Source organism: Muscardinus avellanarius (assembly GCF_963383645.1).
Source record: "Muscardinus avellanarius genome assembly, chromosome: 15".
In the NCBI taxonomy this organism is placed as follows: Eukaryota; Metazoa; Chordata; class Mammalia; order Rodentia; family Gliridae; genus Muscardinus; species Muscardinus avellanarius.
This window is the reverse complement of record NC_137801.1, coordinates 50529497-50539386: the sequence shown is the minus strand read 5'-3', so window position 1 is coordinate 50539386 and position 9890 is coordinate 50529497. Positions and strand designations below refer to the sequence as shown.

Sequence of the window (9890 nt, the reverse complement as noted above, 5' to 3'; positions counted from 1 at the left end):
GCTATTTTCACAGGTGTTAAGCATTCTTGTCTTTTATTTCTTTGTGTGTGTGCTACTGAAGATTAACAGAGGGTCACTCTACCTATGAGCCATACCCCCAGCCTTATTTATTTATTTATTTATTTATTTATTTATTTATTTATTTGATACAGGATCTCATCAAGTAGCTAAGGATCTTGCTAAATTGCTGAGGCTAGGCCGGAACCTGCAATCCTCCTGTCTTACCTCCCATGTACAGGAATTGGAGGGTGTGCCACCATGTCTGGTTTATCTCCTATTTATACTCTTGTATAAATTAAGTTATTCATATACTCAATCTGAGCAGAATGATGATGGGAGTGGGCATCACTTCAGGTATACAACTAGCAGCCCCAGTCATCTATGGGTGACTCAAGTATAGTTTCTTTCTAACTTCACTGGACAAAGACACATCCCTGCTAGTCAAATAGTCTCGGTCTTTTGGCAGAGGAGAGCTTTGTCTTGCTGAATTTCCTTTATTTCTTGTAGCTGGTGCAACAATACTGATTCATAAGTGGCTTCTATTTCAGCTAGCTCTCTACATTCAATATACTTCTTCAAGGGTTCTGGGACAGCCTTGGCTAACGATTCCACATCAACTTCTTCCTACTTCAAACATCTAGAGTGCTTACAGGGAGACTTCAAATAAGACTTATAGAAAACTGTGAGATTAACTTTTTCCATGTGGAGCTAGAAAACTCAGTGGATTTTAATGCAGAAATTCCTTCTTCTAAAGAAGACGTCATCAACAAGCTTTTTTGTATCATAGGCTGGTACACACAGCCAGCTTCCTTATATCCTCAGAATCTGAGACGACTGCCAGTATTATCAGGACACAGTGATACGTGGAACTCCACCTAGCTGGTAAACATTTGGTCAGGTTCGCTGGTGCCCAAGGTGGTGAGATCATCAATCAAGACTCCTATGTAGCCTTCTGTTCAACTAATAATAAAGGGTGGTTTTCCACTCACCCAAAGACTGGTGTTGATTACAGCCATTGCACCTTGAGCTGCAGTTTCCTCATAGCCAGTGGTGCCATTTATCTGTCCAGCAAAGAAGAGCCGTTGAACCAAGTGAATGTCAAGGGAAGGAGTGATCCGATGAGAAGCTAAATAATCATACTGAACACCACAGCCTGGCTGAGTGATCTTTGCTTTCTCCAGGCCTCTGATGCATGTGATCCTTTTCTCCTGCAGCTCAGCTGGCAGTGTTACAGATAGCCCCTGTGGATAGATGAGGTCAGAATCCAGTCCTTCTGATTCCTTCTGATTCTGGAAATCAGTCCTTCTGATTCTGGAAAACTCAAAACCTTTGATTCAATGGAGGGACAGCACTGGGGCCCTCTTACGTCTTCCTTAACATGACTATTCAGGTGAAGTTCTCCAGCACAATCTCATCCACTCTGGAGTTGGGTCAAATAACACAGCAGCTGATCTTCTGGCTTAATCCTCTTTGACAAAGCTGAAGGTATGGATGGATTATCTGGTATGTGTTTGTTTAGAATGCTGAAAGTAATGGTTTCTTTGGCAATTTAGGGTGAAGTCCCAGTCTTAAACCTTCCCACAATGAACCCCAACTTCTCCAGAGTCTGAGCCAGCCCAACAGAAGGCTGATCCCCTAAATGTTCTGCAGGATGCATCTCCAGTCCAATGACAGTCATGCCTCTCAAAAATGTCCTGGTCATCAGGATCACACTCTCTGCATACACTGTGCCTCCATCCACCAAAATGACTCCCCTGACAGGCATTACCCAGAATTCAAGCTCTGGCTCTGTGAGAACAAGGTCCTCTACAGTAGCTCCCTCCTGAATGGTAAGCAGCAGTGTGTGCAGGATTTTTCTGCGTATTTTGTATATATAGTTTTCTATCAATTTGAGCTCTCAGTCCCCACACAGCTGGTCCCTTACACCAGTTTAATACTTTTTTTTTTTTTGTGGTACTGGGGTTCCTGGAAGCCCTTCTATCTCCGGGCTATACTCCCAGACCTATTTTTACATTTTTTTATTTGGAAACAGGGTCTTCTAAGCCAGCGCGCGCGGCTAGCTTCGAACCTGCGCGATCCTCCTGTCTCTGCCTCCCAAGCGCGGGGATTACAAGCGTGCGCCACCACGCCCGGCACAGTTTAATACTTTTTAATGTACACCAGACTAGACCCCCGGTTGGCCTTGATTTCCAGCAGGTGTCTTCTGCTCACTACCTGGAAGTTGCCTGGGTGGAGGGTCACCAATCACACACCACTTTCTCTTAAAGCCAACAAGACCTGAGAGAGAGAGGGAGGGAGGGAGAGAGGGAGAGAGAGAGAGAGAGAGAGAGAGAGAGAGAGAGAGAGAGAGAGAGATGGATGGAGAGGTTCAAAGGGAGAGAATCCCGAATGAGTAACCATTTAGATTTAGAGTGGCTTGTCTAGAGGATTATATGCTTCTTTGGGCTTCCTTTCCTAATTGAAGCCCCAGAGGCAGTTTCCTGGGACTTGGTGTTCTTTTTGTGTCTCCTTCTCCCTAGCCTCTGCCATGTGCAGCCGTGGACCTTGCCCCTCTCAGAGTGACTTCATCTGCTTTGTGCATGAGTTTGTTCACCTTGGAGAATCTCAGCAGTTCGTACCTTCAACCATTTTACTTTCTTCAACAACATTGTCTCTCCAGAAAGGGACATGTGCTTTCTGGCCAAACTGCACATCTATAGTCTTTTTGCTTTACTTTTCATTTCCAAAATTCAGTGTACAAAAACCAATACAATTAATTAGCTAGACTGGCAAAAATAATTTTTGATAACATCTTTTACTTTTACTTTACTAAATTTAAATAAACTTATTAAAAGAATTTAGATCCACTCTTTTTAAGTTTATGAGCACTTAATTATCTATAATTAATATATCCAATCCTCATGTGGCCTAAATCAAAGTTAGCCAATAGTAATATGTGCTCCTGGGTCCAGATGAAACAACATTTAATCACTCTTTGTTCTTTTTTGCCCCGAGTCCACTGATCATCTCCCCAGTATTATAGCATTAGGCTTAAGGGAGTATCAGAAAGAATTTTGTCTTTAATTTTGTTATTTTTAGGTACCTTTCTTTTCTATTCCTGGTAGAAGGCTCAACCATCTTCTTTTTGTGGATATTTATTTATTTATTTATTTATTTATTTATTTATTTATTTTGCAGAACTGGGGGGATGGAACCCAGGGGCATTCTACCTCTGAGCTACATGCCAGAACTTTTTTTTTTTTTTTCAGTCCTGGGGTAAAATCCAGGGGTATATCAAAAATGGCGACTGAAGGACACAGCACTTCTCAGTAGCTGAAACAAATAAAGTTCAACTACTTAGAAAGCAGTGTCTTAATCAACAAAATAAATACATCCCAGGAACCAAAACAGATCCAGGTACCTCGGTGGAAACCCTGAACTTGAAGAAGGAAAAGAACAAAGATCGGACACCAGACCTGCTGCAGATACAATCAGGACGCCCGCCGGCGGGCTGCCTGCACAGGCTGCCTGCCTGCCCAAACTGCACTCCCGAGCCCTGACTGAAATCACCGTGGCAAGATAATCCGAGACTGAAAACAGACATAGGGCCTTATCTTAAGAAGCGAGCAGCACCCATGTCAGAATTCTGTGTGCTCACCAGCGACTGGATCACAACAGCACAGGGACTCCCACGGACGCCTGGGTCAAGGAAGCCAGGTACCTGAGTGCGTCCAGGGAAATTGCAGGTCCTAGCGTGCACCCCAGCCCCAACCCCAGCACTGGCCCGGGACATCTGTCCCACACCTCAGAACCCAGCACTGTCCTCGCGCACCCTGTCTGTGCCCCGGACCCCTGCTAGTAGTCAGTGCCACCCCTAAAATCGGAGCTTACCTTGTGTGCCTAGGCCCCACCCCCCACTGGAGCCCAGACACCCACCTTGCCGGAGGCCTGCTTTCCAGGCGGTGAAAGCTCTGTGCGCCCGTGAAATCTCCTCGGGCCCCCAGCTTCTACGCCCCACGGGAGGCAGAGATCATTGCTGGACACCGCACAGCACCTATGCCCCCGTACCCTTGTGCACCTATCCTGTGCCTCTGGCCCACCGCTGGGAGTTCCTGACACCCGGTAGCCTGATACTCAGTTCTAGTCTAGAGCACAGCTCAATGCACCTTGGAGGAGCATAGCAGCAGGCACTAGGCAGCTGCACCCACTCACACCTGGGTCCAGTAATAGCAGCGCACCCAGCCTGCACTCTCGGAATAGGCAGAGCTCTGGCAGTAAGTGTGGGCATCCAGGAACCAGCATCCCTTTGCCCAGGGTACATCTTGGGACCACACCGGCTAGCCCAGTTAGAATCTCCAGAGACACAGGAAAATCCATCGAGACACAATATCTGCACAGGACCTCCGGGGTAGGTTCCAAGTCTACTTTGGACATCCTCCACTCCTGCTATAGGGAAGCACAGGCCAGAGTCTAGGGTGGTGAATGCAGAGGTGCTGACTCCAGGTTGGAATTACGCAGAACCTGGGAATTGTACAGAACCTAATAATAGTGATACCAGACATCCTGACACATAAACCCAAAGCAGTTAAAGAAAGGTGTCCAAACACCCAGAGTGACCTAAGAAGATAAAAATAGAGTGCAAAGAAAACTAAGAGACATTGGATTATATTCTGAAAGCTACCAAAGCAATCAGATACGCAAATATTATATGGACCTGACCCCATATTCGTAAATAAATAGGACTGTTTTTTTTTTTTTTTTTTACTTTTATTGTGGATTTTTTTGTTTTGTTTTGCTTTTACAGTGCTTTTGTTTTGGTATGGTTATTGCTGTTTTATATTTTTTTCTTTCCCCATCCTTCTTTTACTTTAACTTGTTGGGATATATATATATATATATATATATATATATATATATATATATATATATTTGATAGTTTGCCTTATTTTCTGATTTCACACAGCTGCTAGTTCCTTTTATTTTATTCTTGTCCTTTTTTCCTCTTTCTTCCTCTTTCCTTTTTTTGTTCTCCTCCTTTGATTAGTTTTTCCTTTCTTTTTCTTAGATTACATAATAGTCTTGGTATCTTGTGTGGATTTTTTTTTATGTTTGTCTGCTCCTTCCATTACCCCTCGTACAAGCTTCCCCATACTAATCTATATACTCTTCTCCCCCAAAACTTATCCCCATAATATACCTCCTTATTTAATACTCAAAGTATTTCATATCTCCATACTTACTCTACTAACGACAAGAGTCCTACTAGTTAACTCTCTCTCATTCTCAGCAAGATATTACCTTATCATACTTAAAGTCTTTCTCAACCTAAACATATCCTCTACCTAATCCAACTCCTTTACCCATCACCCCAGCTCCTCCCACATCACCCACCCTCAACAATGGGAAAGCTCTGCTGACTTGCCGATACCCCTAAACTCCTAATATTAAGATTGGACTAAGCATAATACTCACAAACGATGGGTAGAAATCAGAAAAACAGGACAGCGAACGCTATAAATATGAGAACCAGGAATTATGAAGAGACAGCAGAAATCACGAATACTGACCTACTAGAAATGCAAGAAGGGAAGTTCAGAATCTTGATGTACAATATGATGAAAGGATTTGAAACAAGTATAGAGGAGGTGAAAGATGAGTTAGAAACACTAAAAAAGAATCAGAAAGAGGTCTGGAATGAAATGAAAGAGGCAATAAGTGAAATGAAGACAGCAATAGAAAGAAATTCTGGAAGATTAGATGAAATAGAAAACAGAATATCAATATTAGAAGACAGTACATCCCAAACTGAAAACACAGTCAGCGATATACAGAAATCTTTACAGCAACAAAACCTAAACAACCAGCAAATATGGGATAATATGGAGAATCCTAACTTATGGATAATAGGCATTGAAGAAGGGATAGAGGTACAGACCAAGGGCATCTGTAATCTCTTCAAGGAAATAATCTCAGAGAATTTTCCAAATATGGAAAGAGACGTGGACCTGCTTGTTCAGGAGGCATACAGAACTCCACTGAGACAGGACCAAAGAAAGACTACTCCACGCCCCACATAATAACCAAAATGACCAACATAGAGGCCAAGGAAGGAATCTTAAAAGCAGTGAGAACAAAAGGACAGGTGACATATAGAGGCAAAACAATAAGAATCACCCCAGACTATACAATCCAGGTCATGAATGCTAGGAGAGACTGGTATGACGTGATTCAGACCCTGGAAGAAAATAACTTCCAACCAAAGCTCATTTATCCAGCAAAACTACTATTCAAGATCAGTGGTGAAACCAGAGTCTTTCAGGATAAACAGAATCTCAAAAAATTCATGAATTCAAAGCCAACACTAGAGAAAATTCTTAAAGAAATAAACCATAAGGAAGAAAAAAGAAGCAGACTTCAGAATCAGAGAAGAGAGGAAGTTAATAAGTGGTCCATTTAAGTAAAGAAGAAAGATCAAACCACCCAAGAATAGACAAACACAAAATGGCAGAAAACAAAAATCATATTTCAATAATATCTCTTAATGTCAAAGGACGTAACTCACCAATCAAAAGACATAGACTGGCAATGTGGATTAGAAAACATAATCCAAATATATGCTGTCTGCAAGAAACTCACCTTACAGCCAAAGACATTCACAGACTGAAAGTGAAAGGATGGAAGAAGATATACCATGCCAACTGTGACCAAAAAAGAGCAAGGGTAGCAACCCTGATATCCAACAAAACAGACTTTAAACTAGAACACATCAAAAGAGACAAATCAGGGCACTTCCTTTTATTAAAAGAAACAATACACCAAGAAGATATAATGATAGTAAATATTTATGCCCCAAATGTGGGTGCAACCACATTTGTAAAACAAACCTTTCTGGACATAAAATCCCAAGTAGACCCAAATACAATAATTCTGGGAGATTTTAATACGCCTCTCACACCACTGGATCGATCTTCAAGGCAAAAGATGAGTAAAGATGCTTTAGAACTAAAGGAAACCATAAACCAAATGGACCTAATAGACAATTTCAGATTATTTCAACCAGGAACTACAGAATGCACATTCTTCTCAGCAGCCCATGGAACCTTCTCCAAAATAGACCACATCCTAGGACACAAAGAAAATACCAGCAAATTCAAAAGATGTAATATAATTCCTTGCATTTTTTCAGACCACAACGGAATAAAAGTAGAAATCAACAACAGGAAACTCGAAAGAAAGCATTCAAATTCATGGAGAATGAATGATACACTATTGAATGATGCATGGGTAAGAGCAGAAATTAGGGAAGAAATAAAGAAATTTATGGAAACAAATGGAAACAGAGACACAACCTACCAAAATCTATGGGACACCATGAAGGCAGTATTAAGAGGAAAGTTTATTGCATTGAGTGCCCACATAAGAAGGCCAGAGAAGCACCAAGTAAAGAACCTGATGACACAACTCAAGGATCTAGAAATCCTGCAACAGTCTATTCCCAAAGCCAGCAGAAGACAAGAAATCATCAAAATTAGAGCAGAAATAAATGAAATAGAGAACAAAAACAATTCAAAGAATCAATAAAACAAAAAGTTGGTTCTTTGAAAAGATTAATAGAATTGATAAACCCCTGGCCAACCTAACCAAAAGAAAAAGAGAATCAACTCAAATTATCAAAATTAGAAATGAAAAAGGAGATATCACCACAGATAGTGAAGAAATTCAAAAGATTATCAGAAACCACGTTAAAAATTTATACTCCAATAGACTTGAAAACATGGAAGGAATTGATAGATTTCTAAGCACAGTTAGCCTTCCTACACTCAGCCAAGAGGATATAGCAAGCCTAAACCAACCAATAACAACCAAAGAAATAGAAACGGCAATAAAAATTCTTCCACCAAAGAAAAGCCCAGGCCCAGATGGGTTTCCAGCTGAATTCTACAAAACCTTCAGTGGACAACTAATACCAATACTTCATAACTTGTTCCGGGAAATTGAAAGAGATGAAACTCTCCCAAATTCCTTCTATGAGGCCAGTATCACATTAATCCCCAAACCAAATAAAGATACCTCAAGAAAGGAAAACTACAGACCAATATCCTTAATGAACACAGATGCAAAAATTCTAAACAAAATACTAGCTATACGCATTCAAAACTATATCAAGAGAATAATACATCATGACCAAGTCGGTTTCATCCCAAAAAAACAAGGCTGGTTCAACATACGCAAATCAATACATGTTATTCACCACATAAATAGAACCAAGAACAAAAACCACATCATCATAGCAATACATGCTGAAAAAGCATTCGACAAAATCCAACACCCATTTATGTTAAAAAAAAAAAAAACACTGCAAAAAATTGGGATAGAAGGAAAGTACTTCAACACCATTAAGGCACTATACTGTAAACCCAAAGCCAACATTATATTGAATGGGGAAAAACTGCAAGAATTTCCGCTAAAGTCAGGAACAAGACAAGGATGCCCACTATCACCACTCCTTTTCAATATAGTCCTTGAGCTCTTGCTGTAGCAATAAAACAAGAGAAGGAAATCAAAGGAATTCACATAGGAAGAGAGGAATTAAAATTATCCTTATTCGCAGATGATATGATCCTTTATCAGGAAGACCCAAAGAACTCAACCAAAAGACTTCTGGAGCTGATTGGCAAATTCAGCAAAGTCGCAGGATACAAAATCAACCTAAAGAAATCAGTGGCTTTTCTTTATACCAACAACGAATCCACAATGAAAGAAATAAAGAAAACAAATCCATTCACTATAACCTCAAAACCAATAAAATACCTAGGAATAAACCTAACCCAAGATGTAAAAGACCTCTACAACAAAAACTATAAAACATTAAAGAAAGAAATTGAAGAAGACCTTGGAAGATGGAAAGATCTCCCATGCTCATGGATAGGCGGAATAAATAGCATCAAAATGGCCATTCTGCCAAAACTGATCTATAGGTTCAATGCAATTCCCATTAAAATACTAGTGACATTCTTTAGAGACCTAGAAAAATCAATCATGAACTTTATATGGAGAAAGAAAAGGCAGGCTCCTATCCCGGCCTCGCTGGCCCCAGCACCAGCCTAACCCCTCGGCAGGCTCCAATCCAGGTCTCAGAGGCCTCAATAACGGCCATGCCTCACGGAAGGCTCTGATGCCGGCCACTGGCCCCGGCACTGGCCTAACCCCTCGGCAGGCTCTGATCCTGGCCTCAGAGGCCCCAGCACAAGCATTGCCTCACGGCAGGCTCCGATCCCAGCCTCATTGGCCGCAGCACCAGCCTAACCCCTCGGCAGGCTCTGATCCTGGCCTCAGAGGCCTCAATAGCGGCCTTGCCTCACGGAATGCTCTGATGCCGGCTAGTAGCCCCAGCACCGGCCGAACCCCTCAGCAGGCTTGATCCCGGCCTCGGAGGCTCCAGCACCAGCCTTGCCTCGCGGCAGACTCTGATCCCAGCCTCGCTGGCCCCAGCACCGGCCTAACCCCTCGGCAGGCTCCGATCCCAGCCTTGGAGGCCCCAGCACCGGCCTTGCCTCAGGCAGGCTCCGATCCCAGCTTTTCTGTGTTCGTCGCCGGCCTCACCCCTCGGCAGGCTCTAAATCGAGCACTCTCTTCACCTAACTATTTGTCCCACGTTCTCGAGGGTGCATGGTGGTGGTAGCATTCTGCCTCTGGGGTAATTACTTCAAAGGTTCCAGATGTAATGCATCAGATCTCTGCCTCCCCTGAGTACTGGCCACTGCCATTGCCACTGCTTCCACCATTTCAAATCTTTCCCAAACTCTTTTTCCACTCTGAATGTTGTCCAGTCTTCCTAAGCATGCACAATGGTAGCATTCAACCTTTGGTGTAATTTCTCCAAAAAAGAAAAATAATAATAATAATAAGGT

General features: G+C 42.2%; 1 pseudogene across 1 annotated transcript in view; it reads right to left on the bottom strand.

Moving 5' to 3' along the window:
* Positions 1–379: 379 nt before the first annotated feature.
* The window catches only part of LOC308273976 (protein MTO1 homolog, mitochondrial-like), a 31162-nt pseudogene continuing 21651 nt past the window's right edge, over positions 380–9890 (bottom strand). Inside the window, exon 3 of the transcript in view lies at positions 380–1936. The product of the transcript in view is annotated as a protein MTO1 homolog, mitochondrial-like (transcript). The remainder of the gene's footprint in view (positions 1937–9890) is intronic.